This window comes from Apteryx rowi, unplaced genomic scaffold, assembly GCF_003343035.1.
Source record: "Apteryx rowi isolate R43461 unplaced genomic scaffold, aptRow1 scaffold_460, whole genome shotgun sequence".
In the NCBI taxonomy this organism is placed as follows: domain Eukaryota; kingdom Metazoa; phylum Chordata; class Aves; order Apterygiformes; family Apterygidae; genus Apteryx; species Apteryx rowi.
In genome coordinates, this window is record NW_020450717.1 from 282,043 (window position 1) to 303,498 (window position 21,456).

The following is a 21,456-nucleotide window of genomic DNA, read 5'->3' on the forward strand; positions in this document are numbered from 1 at the left end:
AACCCGCCCAGTAAACTAGGAAAAATAAGTCACATCAAGTCTGAAAGGAAACATGTCCCTCACACCAGCTTACCTCCCTCRACTTCAACTCACACCTAAATTAAGCAAAGGCAACATGAACCGTCTTCCAACACGCAGGCTCTGCCCACTCAACCCTCTGGCTTAAACAAGCCAACCCCTAACATATACAAAAATCCCTGCATACTTGGGAGGAAAACAAACAAACAATTCCCCCCCCCCCCCTCAGGTTTAGTATGTATGTATGTGGTACAAAAGCAGCATGGACTCCACAGAGCCAAGCTTTGCCTCAGGTCCCCTGTGCTTAGGATGCCTATCAGCTACTTAACTGCTCCCTGGCAGCAGACAGGGCTGCAAGATGAACGTCAACCCCACTTGTTCTCTGCTGAAATAAGGTAGTGACTCTAGCAGTGACACAAGGGCTTCTGCACATGATGTGCTCACCTGCTTCCTTATCATCTCCGACCACAGCTCCAGGCGGCTATTTCAGCCCAAGGAGCAATGAACAAAGTAGCAGGAGTAGCTTGAGCCTCTGCATAACAGGCTTGGCCAGGCCTAGGTGCCCCACTTCCTCCAGAAGGGACAAGGTGAACCCAGATGCCACAAGCACCCTTTTGGATAGGGGGCAGACCTTGCACCGGCATGTAGATGGTCACCCCAGCTTGCAGGGATGAGCAGGGACACAAATATTCCTCTAGTGCCCTGGTGCTTGGAGTGGTTCCTCCCCACTCTGCAGCAGGGGAGCTGGATCAGGGCAACCAAAACACGTGGCTCTCACCAGGGGGACGCTGCAGACTGCACTTCTTCAGGGCAGGGGGCAGGTGGAGGGAGGGATGGACCAAGCTGGGGTCCAGCAGGAAAGCTGCCTCACGACGTCTCCCTCCTCACTGCTTGTTCCTGCCTTCAGGGGACAATGCAGCCCCTGCTAGATCACCCGTCTTTGCAACAGTTGGTTCCCAGCTCCTTGTAGCTTTATTTATCTGCTACTTAGCACGAGGAGCTGCAGCGCCTTGTTCCTACAGGCCTCGGGAGGACCCGACAAGCCTGCGGTGCAAACACGCTCAGCGCTCAGCGTCGAGGGGAACGAATTGCTGGGCGATTGCGAAGCGCCCTAGAGGCAAACCTCAGCCCTTTCATTCCTGCCTCCTCTCTTGCACCACCTTGGCTCTGCACAGCAGGGTTACAAGAAAAACAAGATATGCGCAAGCTGCCATGCGCAGCCCGAGCCTCCTTTAGCACAGAGGTGGTGGTGGTGGGGTTCTGCTTTCCTCAACCATCCTTTAACMCCGGTTATGCTGGTTGGCATAAGGCAAAGGACCCACTCACTGGTGTCACGGAAAACACAGGCAAAGATTTCAGGTGTAGAGGCACTTTGGCACTGGGGCAGTAACCACGAATTGCCTCCTCCCACTCCCTCAGGGAAGAAGCTGATCAGTGGCCACCCCTCCTGCTGTGCAGAAAGGGCGGCCCCAGGGGTGTTCATTGCCACCTTGTCCCCATCCTTCCCAATCTGGCACTGGAGTGGACAGAGCTGGCGTTGGTTTGGATCCATTTCCTTGAAGACGCCCCACACAAGCTAGGAAGAAAGGGTGCTGAGCTTCTTTATACGCACATCCTGGGGCCAGTGCTTTCAGATAAGATGTCAGCAGCACTTAGCCTGTCCTGTCATTTGGCCAAGCCACTCACACATGCGCCTGGGCCTTTGCTTTTGCAGCAAAGTTTTGGTATTGGAGACCAATGCATACTGCATGACCCCACTCAGCTCCTCCATGCTCAATGCTTTTGGGATGCACTTTAACCCTGGGCTCTGGCAAAATGCCGAACAACAGCTCCAGCACTCCCATCACAGACCTGAGCCAGGAGGAGATTCACAACCCAAAGCTGATTAAACAGCCCATAACAACACAGGAAGCTGTTTCAACAGACCAGGGAGCAAAAGGCAGATCCCGACTTGTTGCACTACTACAGTAATCCAGCGGCTCAGCATCACCAGCTGCCTCCGCGCCAGACGGGGATCATGGGAAGCAGCGTGTTGCGGGGCAGACCTGGGAGCATGTGGGAAGGCGGCTGCACTGGCCATGCGGCTTCACKGGCCAGGCTCCAGCACAGAGGCAGGCACAGTCTGTTGGGAGCATGTTCGGCTCCCAAGTCAGGCCAGGATCTCCTCGCTGCCATCACCACCACACTGAAAAAGCCATGGGCTGGTAGGGAACCACACAGCAGACACTCAAACAAGAATGGAGTTTAAAATCACTGCTGCCAACACCTTATTTGACTTGTTTTTGAAATACTGTGGGAAGGAGTTTCAGGCTTTTCTCTGCAATAAGGTAGAGCAAAGACTATTTAAAAACTCCACAAAAACCCTTGACTTCAGGAGGCTTGAGGAGAAAAAAGGCGAGAGCACAAAATAAACATTAAAGCTGTGGAAATAACAAGGGAAAAGCTTCTCTTCACTCTTCCCACAACTACTTTCCTTTATCCAAGCCCTGAAACACTGTCTCTCTCCAGACAATGCCATTACCTTGAAGAAAAATTCAGGAGGGTCTCTCAGCTCCTTCTCCAGGCTCTCCCTTCGAGCGAGGTACAGCACAGGCTCAGACTGAACGCCAATGAACCGCGTGGGTAAACCCATGGCAGCGCTGGCAGGAAACCTCAGCCCAGGTGGTGGGTAGCGCTCAGCCTCACCGGGCGAAAACCCAGCCAGGGACAGCAACAACAACCTTTGCATGGGCACCCCGATGGTGCCAATGTGGGCAGAGCAGGAGCAYGGCAGCAGTGTGAGGCTCTGACTCTGCCTCAACAGGGACCAAGCCCAACCACATCTCCTTTTTATCTATTTAAATGGAATTGTTTTTCTTAGTCCATTGACAGGCAAATATGCTAAGCCCTGTGCTGCCATTGCCAATGTCTGCCACGTGTTTTAAGAGTCCCAGTGGAGGCTGGCTTTGTCCCAGCATCATTTTGTACTTGGCAAAGGTGCTTAGCTAAGGGCACCGTAGGAGTTTAAGCAGGCCACAACTGTAATGGACATCAGAAACATTTATCACAGTAACTATATCCAAATGAACCTGTGCAATCTGGCTTCAACATTTGCAGAATTAGATTTTAGAAGTTCATGTATGGTGAATGTAACAGTTATGTTACATTCTGTGCCTGTTTTGGGGGTTCACAAAATCTCTGACATCATCCCTTAAAAATATGTACATACTTTTTAATCTAATCAGAAGACTAATCCATGAAAAGGAGTTTGAAAATGATGACTAGATGCTTTGAGATTAAATTAATCTGACGACCACCTTCCCAAAGCACAAAACCTATTCCCCAGTATCTTCCCATTTGGGTTCAATTTTTGAACAAGGCAGCCATCTCTCTACTGAGTGCAACCCTGAATCGCTCGCTCTCTCCATCTCCAACTTTTGCACTACCTTCAGTACAAGTGGGATGCGGTAAGCTTTTTCCCCTCACTGAAGCTCCTTGTTTTTCCACACCAGGATGCCAGAGCCTGCACCCCAACTGACCTCTGCCATGGGGAGTCTGACTGGGGGGAGGAGAAACAGGAGGAGGAGGTACTTGCACATGCATGGCTGTAAAGGCTGCTGGTATAGCAGTAACTGTGGCCTGGGGGAGCAGAAGAGCAAAGGACACTGAACGCGGATGACTAGGGCAGCTTTCCATTCCTACTTGACCTAAGTTCAGACTTGAATGGTGGGTTATTAAGGACGGACAGTACTGCTCCACCAGTCTTCAAGTCAACCTGCTCTGAGGACTACTTATTTTCTCCTTCACCTTTTTGGTTCCTGACATATTTTTCAGTGCACTGGTCCTGGAAAGAAACTCACTTTAGTGCACTACCCGGCACAGCTCTAGCGAGTGCATCCCTGCCACAGCTACAGTGCACAGCACGCGTCGCCCTCCCCTTCCACCAGGGCAATATTTGTTCTCCTGAAACAGTACCATCTCCTGGACACCTTCCAAAGCAAAAAACTCAGCAGATTGGGAAGCCAGGGAATTCATTTCCCATCCCTGGCTCTCCCAGTTTGGGGAAAGAGAGAGGTGCAGAGAGAGGTGCAGAAGGGCTCCTGGCTCCCGTGCCAGGGCCGCAGCAGAGCTGAGGATGCAGCCCAGGACTCGCTTTTGGTGAGGTGCCCTCCCTGCCTCCTTACGGGCTGCCATGACACAGCTGCTACCACTCCAGCCCTCCAACATGGGTGGCGAGCTCATGTGGTAGCCTGCACAGCATGCACCAGCATGCACAGTGCTATGGGTGGCTCCAGCCGCCAAGGGGGCCGCCGCTCACAGCCGCTGGCCCCATGCAGGAGGCTCACACTGAGGCTGGCCGATGTTTTCCAGCCCGCTCCTTGGCAGCGGGGCCGTGTTGCAAATGCTGCTGGACTTTCTCCATTCACTTCTCTCCACCACCCCGCCTTAGTTACAGAAACAACTTGCTCCAAGCTTAAACCTGGGTAAAGCCTGATGGTAAAGCCAACGTTAATTAGCTGTGCTGGCAGCGCACCCAGTGAAGAAAAATGGCTGGGTAGTCATTATGGCTTATGATCAAGCTTTGCCAGCGGTGCAGCTTAAGCCTCCTTGCTCTTCTCCCACTGAGCTTCCTTCTACTGTCTAATAGTTACCTCCTTCCTGGATGTATTAAAAAAAAAAAAAAAAAGAAGGGGGGGATATCCAACAAATGCAGAGGAACACACTGGCTTCTCCCTCCCCACTTTTCCTTGCTGGAGGAGACGTGCTTGAGCACAAGCGCAGCATTTCCTCCTGCCATGACATAGGGGGGTAAGCTGCAGGAAGCCTCAGGTGGGACAGAGGTTTCTGGTCCCTGGAGGTGTCATGGCTAGCAAGCTCCCTCTGAGAAGAGGATTGTTTTGCTCGCTCGTCTCTACAGTTATGCAGGATGTGGGGTGGAAGGGTTTTGCCAGCCTCCAGCCTCTTCCTGCCAGAGCTGATCCAGAGTCCCTCCACGCTGGAAGGCACCAGAGAAAAGGCACGTGCTTCTCTGGGGGGAGGTTACCACTCCTTTAAATGCTCCCCAACACTTCCCCTGAAGGGCTTCTCCCGTTAGCAGGACAGACAGGGCGAGAGTGAAATTCAGAAGGTTTCATTTTGGCTCCCAACGTCTCACTGCTGCCAGGGCAGCAGACCCTGTACCCAGTTAAGGGATGTGTTCAGGACAGCACCTGCCCCGAGAGGCTTTGGGCATCTGCAAGGTTAGGTGACAGCCCAGGCAGGAGCTGGGAGAGCCTAAATGCTGTTCTCAGGCCCCCAGGAGCTAGCAGAGGCCCCAGCATTGCTGGAGGAAATGATGCCTGCTCTGCAGCTGGACAAGAGGGAGGGAAACAAGTGACCACCACCTGCCATCAGAGATGGACAACAAGAGTCTGAGAGCGTGAAACCTGGCTCCACAGGCTTTTATACATCTAATTCCCATTAAACCAGAGGGACCCTGACTTAAGTGGTATGCCCACCATTGCACTTCATATCTTCAGAAGAGCTGGCCAGTAAAACTAACTCTCCCACTCAGGTCCTTCAAATGACATCTCCTAAGCTCGCTCTTGCCCCGCAGAGAGCCCCGACCATGGCAGCAGGCAGCACTGCTGTCTTGCCTCAGGCACCACAGCATCACGCCACCTACCTCCAGCAAACAGCCCCATGCAGAGGAAGGCACTGGAAAAAGCCCCYGGGGCTTAAAGGCCAGTTGTTTCTTTGTGAACATCCCGTGGGGGCCCTAGCACGTGGCACCATTTTGTTCCTTTCTTCTTGCATGTGAGCTTGAGGCTCTCTTGTCCTTCCTCCCTTTTCCCCTTGTCCTTTGCTCTCCTGCTCCGAAGGAGATAGCGTCAGAGGTTTATGTTGAGTGTCGCAACAACACTTCACAGCTCCCTGGAGAAAGGGCCAACCTTCTGATCAGCCATGCAGCAAGTGCACACCAGCCCAGCTGCTGTGTCTGTGCCGCTATTTCCCAGCAATTAACAGGGACATGGGACAGGGTGAGGTAAGAGGACCAGAGGCAATAAGGATGTGATCAAAAGCTATTTCTGTTTTTTAATGAGGCTGTTTCTTCACTTGGATCACAGGGGTGGTCTGGTTGCTCCCTCCTAAATTGTTCAGATGTGTGTGTACATGTGTGCCTACTCACATAGACACATGCACTTAGCTACCTGCAAAGACATATAGACACACACACATGCCTGCTCCCAGCCTTCACCTGCACAGACACGTGTTCACACACACATGCATTCTCACGTGCACTATTCATTTCTTACTTTTATGCTGAAAATTAGCTGCTTTTCGAGTCAGGGAACTCTCAGATCTTTTTACCCACCAAACTCACCCCAGTCCAAGCCAGGTACAGACAGGGCCATAAGTCTTTGCTTTCAAAAACAGATTACAAAAATCAGAAAGGAGGTGGTAGTAATGCACTGAAGTTTGWGCAATGCTTCACCAACTTAATCCCATCAACCATTTAGTACCTCAGCAGACTGCAGCTCTCCCCTAAAACCCCTCTATCCCAGGTCCCTGGGGTCTATCAGAGCAACTGGATTCCTAAAAGCTGCCACAAGGTGCAACCCTGAAGGCTGCCAAAGGACCAGACACATCACAACCCTGCTGCAATTGCCTTTAAGATACTGACACTGTCCAAAAAAAATAACATCCAGGCTGTGAATGAAAGAAACATCCACATGCACAGCCATGAACCAGTATGGTTTTTCTGGTTTAGATATTCCCAAACCAGTAAACACAAGATGGATCAGAGCAGTGTTCACCAAGTCTGGTGACCTGCAGAGTTTCCAGTATTAAAAGCCTAAGGAAAAGTCAAAAACAATCCTGCTCTAAGCAGTTAAGAAATAAAATGCCCAAAGGGAAAACATCTTCCACATCTCAGTCACTTACCACAATATTCACATTACCTATTATAAATATTTAAATGCTTCCAGAATCCTACACTGTTCTCAACACCAGTAATAGTGCATTCATTATCTATTATATAAAATAAGTCCTTGAAAGAATTTATTCAATTGGTCTAGAGATGTGCTGCTTTTAGATTTTGCTTCTCTTATTTTGACAGAGTAAAAGTTGTATTTACCTTTTTTCTAGCAGTCACATGAAATGTGGGATACAAACTCTTACATTTTCTTCTATGAATCTACTCATCGATAAAAGCTCAAATCCTATCCCATCCTAACAATCCAAATCCAGCAGCTTCAGCAGCAAAGACTGACGTCCAAAAAGGTATGTAAGCGTGCTGCTCCTGCCCAGAGCCCCACTGTCACCAACAATGGGAGGAGCTGGGAGATGAGCTGTGTTTTTGCAGGTATTTATTTATGTTTGATTCCTGTATCTTTCGTTCCTCCCTGTCCCCCAGCTGTCTTCGCCAACATGCTTTTTAATGACTTTCTCTGCTAATGCAGCAACATTTTCAAGTAYGCACTGAAAGGCAGCCTTGGGCCCATAGATGGGTATTTACTAAGTATTTATTATATATATTTCACACATATGCATGCGCACACAGTAAGTGGTTGGTCACAGATCTAGACTGCTTTTACAAGTAGTAACAAATCAAGTCTCTTCCTGTCCTTCTGCTATTTTTTCCAAGCTCTCTTTGTTTTCCTAATGCCTGGGTTTGTTCTWTGTCCTTAATACATTTCAGATTAACAAAATTGACTACAGACCAAGATAGAAGGAGGGAAAACTTTCAGCCAAGTGAACCACGGACCCGAGCAGAGCCCGAGTTATTTATCTCAGCCAGGAATTTCAACCGTGACCCTGGTGCGGTGCTGGGGGCACCTGCAGCCCGTGCACCCATGCTTGGGTACAACTGTGGGTGCCCCCACACACAGCTGGGCCGAGCCCATGTGAAGGGCAGCTGSGCCGAGCCCTGGCTGCCCCTCACGCGGCAAGAGGTGGCTGTGTGCCATGAGCATGCCAGAGGATTACAGCTTCCTAGAAGGCTTCCCAAACGACTTTAATTATCTTCCTCAATCAGATACTGAAGCTGCTCTGCCAATACCAAGTCATGGAAGCAAAACAATCCCAGAAGTAGATGCGCAGCTTCAAAACTACCCTGGGTTTCCTGCCACCCCAGCATCACGTGGTGCTGCACTGACGCACTATTGCCAAGCATGCCCCTAGCACTGCTGTGCACAGACTGAGCGAGCTGGTGCACGCCAGTGCTACAGGGAGTTTGTTTTCTGGAGGAAACACRCAGGCCAGGTCTTGCAAGAGGGCAAGGCCTTATGGGGAGGCTCTGCTGCTCCGCACAAGAGGATGAAAGGTGCGCGGGAGGGAGACAGTTGTTGCCACTGCTGGAGAAACATGCCAGAATTGGGGATCCAGCCTCAGTTTTTGGTGTTGCCTCCCACCCCCTTTCCCCCCAGCACTTTTAACTCATTAATGACCTTGCAAAACAACCAACCTGATTCTCCTCATATTTCACCCAAAAGGCATTTGGCTGACAGCAGTGAAGTTAGCTGTCAGTACAGACACCTCAGTGTTTCAAGCAGAGTTTGGCTGCAGTATCYGAGTTGTGACACAGCTAGTGTGTAATGAGGTTATTAATATTCCATTATGACATACTTCAAATCATCAGATTTCTACTAAATGTGCCATTATTGAAGAGCCAGAAAGTATTAATCCTTTACTATGGATTAAGTTCAGCCCTGTTTGATGTTTCATCCTTCATTCAAGCCACAAAAAGAATTCAGGCCAGGAAGCTATCCTTGTTCCTCACTGGAAATGCTCACATCCAGTTTAAATATTTTTCTAAAATAAATGCATAAAAGAAATTACATGGCTATCCAAGGAATGGCTGCTCCAAGCTATAGCCTAGTTGATGCATAGGTTACACACCCTAGACACGGGTCCCTTTTTGTCTTAAAAGCTGATTAGTCTACAAACATATTTGTCCTGTCTTATTTTGATCTCTGTACCTGCATCCTTGACTTCAGGCTTAGCACAACAGGCCTTAAGCACAACTCCTACATGCTTACATTTGCTTGTCCCTGAAAATAGCAGGTGTTGACTGTGCTCTCATTGTGACATGACCCGGCCATACTTCCTGGGTGAGTAGATGTGCCTATAGCCATCCCACACACCAACAGCCCAGCCTACATGTCTTCTCATCAGATGCGCCAGCTGCCACTGGAAGGGTGCTTAAAACCTGCTGTCTTCACCTCCTTCTGCTTTTTTGGGGCCTGCCCTTTGAGTTGTCAGTGATTGAAGACATCCAGAGTTTAAGCGCAAAGCCCCAGTGACTCATAAGGGGGGAAAAAATAAACACAAAGGACTGGGCCATGCAGCTCAGTCCTTGCTAAAAGTTTTTCCTCTACTCAGTATCGTACAGGGCTGTAGCAAGTGCTTCCAGAAATTGGAGGCAACAGATATCTGCTGCTCTGGAGAAACCATTGCAGAGTTTTGCAGGAGTAAAGCTGTCAGGAGTAACCTCTGTAACTTGGTCTATCTGGGACAGAACTGCAGGCCCAGTCACAGCAATCTTTTTTCCTCTCTCCTCTGCAGGGACTTTCTCCCTTTCTCTTCTGTTATCTATGATAAAGGTCCACAGAGATCCTTCCTTCACTTCCTCTTGTCTTTGTTGGGTCAAGTTGTTAAGGATCTGTCTCTAACAGCAGTGAAGTGGGAAGAGACAGAGGAAGGCTCCCTGACTCATTGAAAAAAACCAAAGCAAAACAAACCCCCAACAACTCCTGCAACAGAACCATGGAGCAGGAGGCAGGAAATCAAACAAGAAGGCAGCAGGAAAAGAAAAGCACATTGTGGAATTCTGCAACGTCTCTATAACAAAATCAGTTATTCAACTACGTGTGAGGGTACCTATTTGCATTATTCACAGGATATTAATTACACAACTCTTAATTTTTTTTTTTTGACTGGCATCTTTTCGCCACCCACAGACTCTTTGCCATTACAGCTCAACACCTGCAACAGGCAACCCAGCAGCACTTTGCTGCCTATGCTCCCCCCAGCACAGTCTATTCAATTTTCTCCTCCTGCCTAATTATGACAATTGCTTTCTTATCCTCTTTTATTTCCTCCTTTTGCTTGCATTGTTTGAGCCAGCTGTTAGAGCTTTAATGTTCTTGTAATAAAGTTATTCTCTGTAAAGACCCCACCCAAGATGGCTCCCTGATATCAAGCCGGTATCAGGTAAAAGCACCCTGTCTGAAATCAGGTGTCCACCAGGTGTTTTTCCAGCAGCTCTTACAAAAAGGAGTTTGTGGGTTTGGTTTATCTTCCTCTTAGTGCTGCACCTCTCTATCGTCTCCTCTTACCATCACCTCCTGCTCAGCACGTGCCAAATGAACAAGGATGTACATCTCAGACATTTTTTCATAACTGGCAGATGTCCAGATGTAGTGTCACGGAAAGGCTTAGCCAACTGCCTGTGCCAAAGCTGAAATCCACGGCACAAAGTGTCTAAACAAGTTTGAGGATTTGTGCTTACAGAATCACAGAATCACAGAATCGCTGAGGTTGGAAGGGACCTCTGGAGATCATCTAGTCCAACCCCCCTGCTCAAGCAGGGTCACCTAGAGCACATTGCACAGGATTGCATCCAGGCGGGTTTTGAATATCTCCAGAGAAGGAGACTCCACCACCTCTYGGGGCAACCTGTTCCAGTGCTCTGTCACCCTCACAGTGAAGAAGGTTTTCCTCATGTTCAGATGGAATTGTCTGTGTTTCAGTTTGTGCCCGTTGCCTTGCGTCCTGTCGCTGGGCACCACTGAAAAGAGTCTGGTCCCATCCTCTCGACACCCTCCCTTAAGATACTTGGTACACACTGATAAGATCTCCTCTCAGCCTTCTCTTCTCCAAGCTAAACAGGCCCAGCTCTCTCAGCCTTTCCTCATAAGAGAGATGCTCCAGTCCCCTAATCATCTTTGTAGCCCTTCGCTGGACTTGCTCCAGTAGTGCCACATCCCTCTTGTACTGGGGAGCCCAGAACTGGACGCAGTACTCCAGATGTGGCCTCACCAGGGCTGAGTAGAGGGGGAGAATCACCTCCCTCGACCTGCTGGCAACACTCTTCCTGATGCACCCCAGGATACCATTGGCCTTCTTGGCCACAAGGGCACATTGCTGCCTCATGCTTAACTTGGTGTCCACCAGCACTCCCAGGTCCTTCTCCGCAGAGCTGCTTTCCAGCAGGTCAACCCCCAACCTGTACTGGTGCCGGGGGTTATTCCTCCCCAGGTGCAGGACCCTGCACTTGCCTTTGTTGAACTTCATGAGGTTCCTCTCYGCCCACCTCTCCAGCCTGTCCAGGTCTCTCTGAATGGCAGCACAGCCCTCTGGTGTATCMGCCACTCCTCCCAGTTTTGTATCATCAGCAGACTTGCTGAGGGTGCACTCTGTCCCTTCATCCAGGTCATTGATGAAGAAGTTGAACAAGACTGGACCCAGTACTGACCCCTGGGGGACACTGCTAGCTACAGGCCTCCAACTAGACTCTGTGCCACTGATCACAACTCTCTGAGCTCTGCCATTCAGCCAGTTCTCAATCCACCTCACTGTCCACTCATCTARCCCACACTTCCTGAGCTTGTCTATGAGGATGCTATGGGAGACAGTGTCAAAAGCCTTGCTGAAGTCTAGGTAGACAACATCCACTGCTCTCCCCTCATCTACCCAGCCAGACATTCCATCATAGAAGGCTATCAGATTGGTTAGGCATGATTTCCCCTTGGTGAAGCCATGCTGACTACTCCTGATCACCTTCTTYTCCTCCACATGCGTGGAGATGGCTTCCAGGATGAKCTGCTCCATCACCTTTCCAGGGATGGAGGTGAGGCTGACTGGCCTGTAGTTCCCTGGSTCCTCCTTCTTGCCCTTTTTGAAGACTGGGGTGACATTGGCTTTCTTCCAGTCCTCGGGCACCTCTCCTGTTCTCCATGACCTTTCAAAGATGATGGAGAGTGGCTTAGCAATAATGTCCGCCAGCTCCCTCAGCACTCGTGGGTGCATCCCATCAGGGCCCATGGATTTGTGGGTGTCAAGTTTGCTTAAATGATCTCTAACCCACTCCTCCTCCACCAAGGGAAAGTCTTCCTCTCTCCAGACTTTCTCTCTTGCCTCCAGGATCTGGGGTTCCTGAGGGCTGGCCTGAGCAGTAAAGACTGAAGCAAAGAAGGCATTCAGTAACTCTGCCTTCTCTGCATCCTTCGTCACCAGGGCACCCACCCCATTCAGCAAAGGGCCCACATTTTCCCTAGTCTTCCTCTTACTGCTGATGTATTTGAAGAAGCCCTTCTGCAGCAGGACTAGGCTGGCACTGCAGCATGGGCTCCCTCCCATGCATCACAGATCATAAAGCAGGGGCCTGTATGCAGATCACAGGGGTAAAGTGCTGATAATTAATTATTAAGAGCACCACCAAAAAAAAAAAACAAACAAAACCTTTGAAAATGCTCAAAATATGTGATCAAGTCAGAGACCTATAAGACGGAATAGGGCTAGTCAGCAACACTTCATTACAGTTGTTTACATTACAGCACACTCAACTTTAGGCTTCTAATAGGCTGCACGTGTGCAAAAGCTCCCTCAATACTCAGTGAAGAGGGAAAGAGGAAAACTTAGTGTGCTTACTCATCCCACCTTCCTCAGACACAGACCTGTGTCTCTGGGTGAGCCCAGGGCACCGATCCTCTTGCTGACCAAGGCAGAAATGCAGACTGCTTAACCAGATGAACTTCTGGGAACTGAGGTGGCCAAAGTAACAAGAGCCAGATCCCACTGAGAACCCCCAAAAGACCAGCAAGAAGAATCTGTTGTGACATGCTTCAGGGTATCACAGGATTATGAGGGGGGKTTGGTCCAAGAGCTGGAAAACTGGGCTCACAGCTGCATGTTGCAAAGTCTCTCTAGGAAGGAAGAGGACTGGCAGCGAAAGCACAGCAAAATATCCCATCTGATGGATACTCTTAGGTTGAACGCTCTTGGTGAGGGATTGCTGTAAAAGTTAATTATCTAATAGGTCTGGTGTGGGTTGAGTTGACCAGACTAATAGACTAATATTAGGGTTAGGTCTATGAACAAGGACAGAAGGAATTAAAATGCAGGGTCTAATATTGTGCTGAAAACGAGGACCAAAGACCTAGGTTAAGYGCTGCTGCCTCTAGGGGTAAATGGGTCATCAGCTCTTAGTCTGACAGTGCTCCACCAAGGTGGGCTCCTGTGGTTAGGGTTGGGGCTCAGGGCAGCAGGGTTGCTCTGACAGATGGTGCCCTGGAGGACATGGACATGGGGRCAGGTTTCTGAGAGGTTGTAGGTAATTCTGCAATAGGCTGAGGACTCCTGAGTGTAGAGAAGCTCACAGCTGGAGGGCTAGATCGGCCAATCATTTGGTACAGGTGGGTGTGACAAAGTTCACCACTGAATCAAATGCAACCTAAAGACTGAATATGAGGCAGGGCACTAGGAGGGATTATCAGCATGAGTTTTGTGTTGGGGTATTCTGCAAACCACAAAATCAGAAGAAATACCCTGAGCAGTGTTGCCTGCAAGGTGGATACAGACCAATAGTAGTAGTAGGTACAAGTAACTCTCAGGCTTCCCAGTAGTGCCCAAGCATTTCCATCTGTCCCAGACACAGGCATATTACACTCAGTGTTGCTGGCACCAGTCTACATCCTCAGATTCAGTGGTCAGCCAAGCTTTCCATCACTTCTCTTCACATGAGTATAGCTTCTGCTTTTTTGAGACTAACATCCCTCCTATCCTTTGTCTTAAGCCTAGATAGACCACAATTCCTTTCAGTTTTACACTGTCATTTCCTATACACTGGATGCAAACCATAACACCTGTTCAACAAATTGAATCTGGCCCTGAATGATCAATACTGGACTCAAACCAGCAGGCACCAGCTCTCATTTTAGCCTTACATACTCTGTAGCATCCTGTACCAAATGTGATAAGAGTGTCATGGTGCCTAAAGCCAAAGTATCCTAAACCATACACATTCTGACCTCAGCCAGTAACTCAGCCTCACAGAAGGGGGGGGGAAATAATTTTTTCACCCTGAACAGAAGCAGCCATAATACTAGTCTGCAAGCTCCAAAAGAAAAACCTAGCTCTTCAGTACCACTACCCTTAATCCTAAATCTAACCCCTGCAGAAACCCTAATGCCCTTATCCAAACACCAGCATTGTGAACACTGAATGATAAACACTCCTACTGGCTGGGAGGAAACTGGCCCTTTTATTTTCACTTCATTTCCCCTCCTCCTCAAAGAAAAACCCATCTCTCTTCTGAACAAATTAAAGCCAACTTGCCTCCACAGGATGCAACCCTTAGCCAGACAGGCTTTGCCGATTTTTGCATTATATCAAGTTTTTCAGCTTCTGCTCTTGACCCCAAACCTACTCTTAATGCTCAAGACAGTGATCCTGAGCTGAACCTAAATGAATCATGACCTTGGTCATGGTGCTAACTCTTATCTGGGTTTTATGGGACTGCAARAATCAAACAAAAAAATATAGCTCTTTGTGAGTGGGCTTGAGCCTTAATCCTAACCATAAACTTGATATCCTTGTTTACAGACCCTGACTTGGTGCAATACGAATAAGGACCCTTTCACCAAAATGATAGCCATCCTGTTCTTAAACATGTAGCAGGACCCAGCAGAACAGCGCGCAAAGGCCAAGAAATCTTCAGTGCATGCTAAGCCAAACCCTAACCATTGTGCCTTCTGCCATTTGTCTCAAAACAAACCTGAACAAATCAATGATTTGTTTTCCCTCAAGATGCAACCCTCACTTTTTCTGGTTGAGCCTTAGAGGTATATGGCACATATTGACCTATTCAGCTCTTTTGACCCCTCCCTTTCCTGTATCCCCTTGCAGCAGACACAGGAGCCACCAAACCACCACCCACTAGCAGTAATCGAAGCCCCAGAGGCAGTGGAACACCCCAGAAGCCTGAGGGCAGGGCCAGGGCTTGGTTCAACAGGAGTTGATGAGTTTCCTGTTTTACCATATGAAGTCTGCGGGCCCAGGATGAGACCTTGTGCAAAGTCCTCAATGGCTTAATAGTTTTTTTTTTTTTAAAAAAAAGGATGAGCTCCTGGAAGTATTGTGCTAAGATGAGGTCTACACTGAGGAACAGCAGGGTTTGAGGAGCCCAAGTGATTTGCAAAGCTTGGATAAGCAGGCTGGTATTAAGAAGGGGTGAACGGCTTTTGGACTATTTTGGGATGAGGCAAGGGCTCCTGCAAATGTCTATAGGCACACAGTTAATGTTTAGATTGGAAGAGTCTCTTATCTTGCTGTAATTGGCAAAGTTGGAAGGCAGGATGGGAGCTGGTGTCATAGTCAGGGTTATTTAGCCCTCCTCAGCACATCAGTGAGCACTATCTGGCCAAAATGATCAKCAGTTCCACCCTTGGGACCTTCCCAGCTCCAGCAGCAAATCTGCTTTTTCAGGCCATCCATGTTGACTCTACCTTGCTCAATGTTAACATACTTCAGCTCCAGCATCTGGTGTCTCCTAACCACCCTTGGGCAAAGAGCAGCCACTCAAAGCAGCTGCCAGCAGCCCTCTGCTGCATATCAAAGGCTGAGGATTGGGCAGGATTAGGGATCAAAACAAAGCACTGAAGATCTCAGTCTGCTACTGACTCATTCAAAGCTCAGAGGCTAGGATTAGAGATGGTGCCACTAGAAGTCAACAGCTCCTGCTTTTTTTCCTGGGGCAGGAAGAATTTGCTAGGATGCTACTACAGAGCACAGTAGTTTTTAAATACTGAGTTGGCACTTTGGCCCAAACTCTAAGCCAAATGATAAATCCTGCAAAATTTGCATAAGCACTGGTGTTAGAAAGCCTGGCTTCTATGTAACTCTGGGGTATGTGTGTATCTCCTGGATATACAATAGCAGAAGCAAATAACTTAATAGGTCTGTTGTGAATAAAGCCTGCTTCAAAGGCAGGAGTTGAAGCCATGATTAAGAAAAGCAAGGGATAAAGAGCTGAGCTGATTTACCCATTTTGTGACACCTCCCAAGGCAGAATGAGGGCTGCTGGTGATAGCAGCAAGCATCTCCTGCTCTGTCTTGGGGCACACACTGTTCTGCTGGCAAACATGGGCAAGCCTAGAACTGGGTTTAATTTTAGGGAAAGAGACAGCAGGAACTGAAGATCTCTATTGTTGGTTTGTCTTAAACCTAGAGCATTACAGCGGATACTGTTCTGACTTATGCTGCTTGCTGCTACATTCAGCACTCAGAAACGGGTGCCTGCCTGGTGTGTTGAGCTGAGCAGGAGCTCGTGACTAGCGCTTGGACAGCAGGGCTAAAAGAACGACGTCTTTGCTCAGGTGTGAGAGCACAGGGCTTAGCTGAGGATTAGCACCAGCAGAGCTGCATGCCTTCCCAGTCAGGGCTGTCTAGCAACTACTTTGCTCCTCAGCCCTCGCCCATGGAACCATCTAGGCATAAACCCACACCCAGCTCCCAGGGCAGCACCTAGCAGAGATTTTTGCCCCCCCTCCCCCCACTTCTGTTCCCTCTTTACTCCATTCCCTTCTGCAGCCCAGACRTGTCCTGACATACACTAGACAAGACTACACTGTTTACAGGGAATGCAAACAAATTGTTGGGGAAATTGGTTGGAAGCAGTAACTTCCAACGTAGGTATACTGTTATTCCCTCCACCACCACCTTAGCAGATGTTGGCCTGGATGATCTTTTTGGATTTTTCCACCTCTAATTCATTCATTTTATTGCTCTAGGATTTTTAAGTTAAAAAAAAAACAATTAAAAAGGTTATTTTTGCATAGTTCTCAGCTTATCTCTTAAGAGCCTTTTTTGACTGTTTGAAAAATGATATTTCTGCTTCAACTTAGCCTTGCTGGAAAGGATATTGAAGCACATACCTAACATGAAGAAATACAGACTACAGTTTATAAATTAACATTTCATTTCAGTAACTCTTCACATGAGAGGTATCGCTGCCTCATTTATGTACCCCTGTCCACTTTCATGTGGAAATGTAATGCTCATGAATTTTAATAGATGCTGGAAATGCTCACTGTAGAGAGAACAGACTCTTGACCAGCCACAAACTTAATGTGATGGTACTAACATTTTTTTCCCTCCCTGCTCATTTTTTGATCCTGCTTCTCATTTAATAATAAACCAGGTTGTGAATACAGTGACTCACCTCTTGTTTTCTCAAAATAGTGAGAAGTTTTATTTATTTTTTTAATCAGTAACTACCTGAGAGAAAGGAATGCCTCATATGATAAAGGCATTTAATTAGTTTGTTTGCTGGTAAGAAAAATACGTAGGTGGATGTGTGCTAAATGCCAAGCCTAAGTGGTCTGACTTTATTGACAGTTCAGCAAAAGAAAAAAATTAGAYGTCATGGAAAAAATTACTCCCTGAACAGGAAAAGCTGGACATGTTGCATATTTCACTTCATGATCTAGCTTTGTAACAGTAAAAGGAACCACTAGCATTAGCTAACAGAACACTCTTAGGATATAAAAGGGCCACAAAACAACAGAAGCATAACCAAGTCAGAGCACTTCCCTATTAAAGAAAAAAAAAAAAGTAAGTGAAAGAAGTCTCATGTAATTGGCAAAAATGAGTGCTCCCTCGCGTCCCCAAATTGCACAAAGGCCAACATGTCATCACTGCTCAGGGGTACAGTGAAGATTTGGCTGCACTATACCCATTTCAGAGTGGACTCAAGCATCAGGCTACTTTCATTTATAATTCAGGCTGCACTACTAAGCAGAATACATTTTGTTAGCAGGTTAGAAAACAAACAGCACTATATCAGTCATCCTAATCTTGATTTTAATGCTTTTGACATTCCTGCTGATGTGAACTAAGCATTCCCTTCCAGGAACCACTTGAGATACAACAGCCCGTAATACCAAAATGCAAACAAACCTAGAGGAGTGCTCATACAGAAGCCCAAGCCTACTTGGGCTTCAGCCATTCTCAAAGGTTGCACTTGCATTGCAACCGCAAGGGGACATCCTGTGTACTTTATTCACAACCAGATCCTCCTTCTGTTCTGCTGCTGCCTAGGAGTTACTGCCCATGTCTGATCTTGTGCTGCGTTTGCAAGTGGGAGTACACCTGACTATACCAAATTCCTCTCCATGGATTGGGCATTTCAGCCAGATGCTTTGAGTATGGTATCTTACTGCCAGTCATCTTTTACCCTTTAGATTCTCTTCCCAAGAAACCCAACTGACCCTAGCTTTCCTGCAATCTATGACTCTTATCATAGTGACCTGTGTTATTTTATGATCACTGCTTTACCCTCAGACTGTCAGATCCATTTCTTTCTATTAGCCAGGATAGATGCTAAAATAGTCAGTCCACAATTAGCTTCCTCCAGTTTCTGAGATGAGCTGTTTCTACTCTGTTCGAAGAACTTGGTAGACCAACTGCTCCTCCAGTAGGCCTTTGGGAAAAATGAGAGGCCTGTTTACCACAAAGTCCTTCCCTCTGACAGGTCTAACAGTCACCTTAAAAAACAATCCCATTCATGCCCCCCATGCAGTAGGAGCGTGTTACAGACCTTCCTATCATCTTACCTTGTTTTCTCCCACTTTTAAAATCAAAGTTCTTTTCGTGCATGACAGCATGAGCACTTGTAACCAGCAAGTTTAAAGGTAATGACACAGTTTCTTCAAAGATTAAATTGCCACCAAACATCCAGTCCCGATGTGCATATATTCATGTTTGTAAGTAAATCTTCAGGGGGAGAAAAAAACCCAAAACATAACAAAACACAAGCCCATTGAAAGGAATCTAGTTTTGAAGGCTTATTCCTACATTTCCAACAGTTGTTAAGATGGCACAGAGACCAGCTGGATGGGAGAGAAGAGAAGCAAATGGAGAACAAGGTCAAAGACCTGAGCAAATGAGAAGTTGGGCAGCAACAACCAGGTGGGCTGCCCCCAACCAGCAGAGAGAAACCTGCCTCTCAGATTTCTCCCTCACAGCGTCTTCCCTTCCATGCATTTCTCCCATTACAACTCCCACTTCCTCCTCACCCCAGCAAGACTTCCTATTTGGGCAGTTACGYAACTCCAATTTCCTTGGGAGACAAGGCCGGGAAGGCTGCTGAAAGAGACAGCCACTGGCTCAGCACTTCTAGCTGCTGAGCCAGTAATGCAGAAGGTTATGCCCACACCACAGGCTAAGAGGGTGCGACTGCTGACATCCCTCAGCTCCCTGTGAAGCTAGCTCACATACTGACAGCAGCTTAGTCCCCCCAGCACAGTGCTCAGCAAGCACTCCTCCATACTGCTAGGCAGGGTATTGTATTTTCCCAATATCCCCATTGCATCAGGACTTGCATTAAATACTTTAAACCACTGCCAATTACTTTTCCTTTCTAGGGAGCTCAGAGAGAGAAGAAGGAGAAGAAAGAAAGGGGGAAGAGGAGAAGGGAAAAAAAAAAAAGGAGGCAGACTAGCTCTGAAGATTCTTCTCTAGGGGAAATCAGAAGCGAAATCCTAGATTAATAAAACTATTTTGCCCAGTCTGGCTCTCCACAGCAAGGATAAAGGCTGGCAGCAACAACTTCCCCCTATTATGTCCATATGGCTTGGTTGGCTGCTCTCCTGCTATGAAACATGGTCTCCAAGTTAATTTATTCCTTCATATTTTATCATCTTCTCTGGGTCACATCCCCTCTGGCAGGATGACGCAGCTGTCATTTTGCAACACATCATTGCCTGTACTTGCACCAGTGTAGACTTCCTTCCTCTCCTGCCATTCCCATTCCCCAAGCAGGTGAGCTTCTCCCTCTCCTGCAACCACAGCAACCACAGCTGTGTTTTTTCCACCAAGGAATATACCCAGGTATATGCAAACATCCATCATGCAAGGCTAAAACTAAGTTGTTTCTTGCTTGGTTGATTTTGAAAGCTGATTCTGTAACAGAATTGGGAAACCTCCACCCTGTGAGGGGGATGCCTTCTTTGGGCAGAGCCTGGAGCCCTATGAAATTCCACCTCTATTCCCCACCCCTTCATTCGACCCTTCTCCAGTGTCTCTATTTCCCACCACTGCACCCTGCAGGATGCTCCGGGACCCCCACTGCCTGACTTCACATAGACCCACTCCCTGTTCAGAGGTGCTGTGCCAGCAGGACTACAGCATGTCCCAATGACACAGGGCTTGGAGACCTGAAGAAATCCAGTGCAGTGGGGTGGAAGGTGCTAGGCTTGGGGCAGCACCAGCCACAAAGGGGCTGACAGCCCACAGGCACAGTAGTGTTACACATCCCAGCTCTGGGGGGCCACTGTATGGGCTCTTGTGGATGAGGAAATGCAGTTTGATATATGCTACTGCAAGCCCCACTGACCTTGGTACTCGAGAGCTCTCTGTAGCCCCAGGTAAAAAGAAGGTTTCTCACCGCTGTTCTAGTCAAGCAGAAGACCTTCCTCTCCACTTTACTTTCTGCACTTTCCATACTCAGCACAACCCAATTCCTGCAGCACCCACATATAATATTTAGCTGTGTTATTAAGCCTTTGTACACTGCAGTAGATGTACATTACATCATATGAAAAAATAAAGCTACGAGTGTAATTGTTTCAATACAGCACAGTCTTCAGCATTGCATAAGGTAAGACACACACATGGGAAGTAATGGTAGAAATGGCACTGGCTGAACAGTTCTTAAAAGAGAGTGCATTTCTGGTTTGAAGAAAGTTTCCATCATATGAAGGGTCTCAAAAATGATTCATGAAACTTTTGTTGTGAAAGATTTTTGTTTTTATTTTTTAAGGACACTTCAGAAGAAAAATCCTCAGTATGCCTTATTTTTATTCATTTGAATAGCATGTTTTGATACATATGCCAAATCTTATACTTACCTTGAAACACCTTAAGTAAATAAACTGGTCAATCAAATATTGGAAATCAGAGTGAAAGGGAAAGTCAAAAGTGGGAGAAAGCATGAAAGAAAAAATAAAAGTGTTTTTTTTTGCCAATAGGCAGAGTAAGATATATTAGAAGAATTAAAAGTGAAACAGGAATGAGAATTTCATTTTAGTAAAATGCATATTGACATGAATATCAATTTTGAAAACAATAAAAAAAAAGTTTCCCCCATAAAATACCCCCCCAAACTATTATTAAAAAAAAAAAAGTAAAGTAATCCCCAACTCGTTCCATCTTCATCAATACTTTTGTTCTTCCTTCCCAATCATGGGAGCAGAGTGGTGAGCTTCCTGGCCACAAAAGATACAGGTGGTATTTTAAGGGCACAAGAAAGCACAAAAGGAAGTGCAGTGCTGACAGAAAGAGAAATAAGAGAGGTGAGAAGACTGGAAAATATATTTGGTGAGAAAGAAAAACCTGATAAAATAAGAATAGAAGAAGAGTACTCGGGAACAGGAAGAGAGCTTAACAGTCTGTGAGCAATGATGAACATTTCCAGTG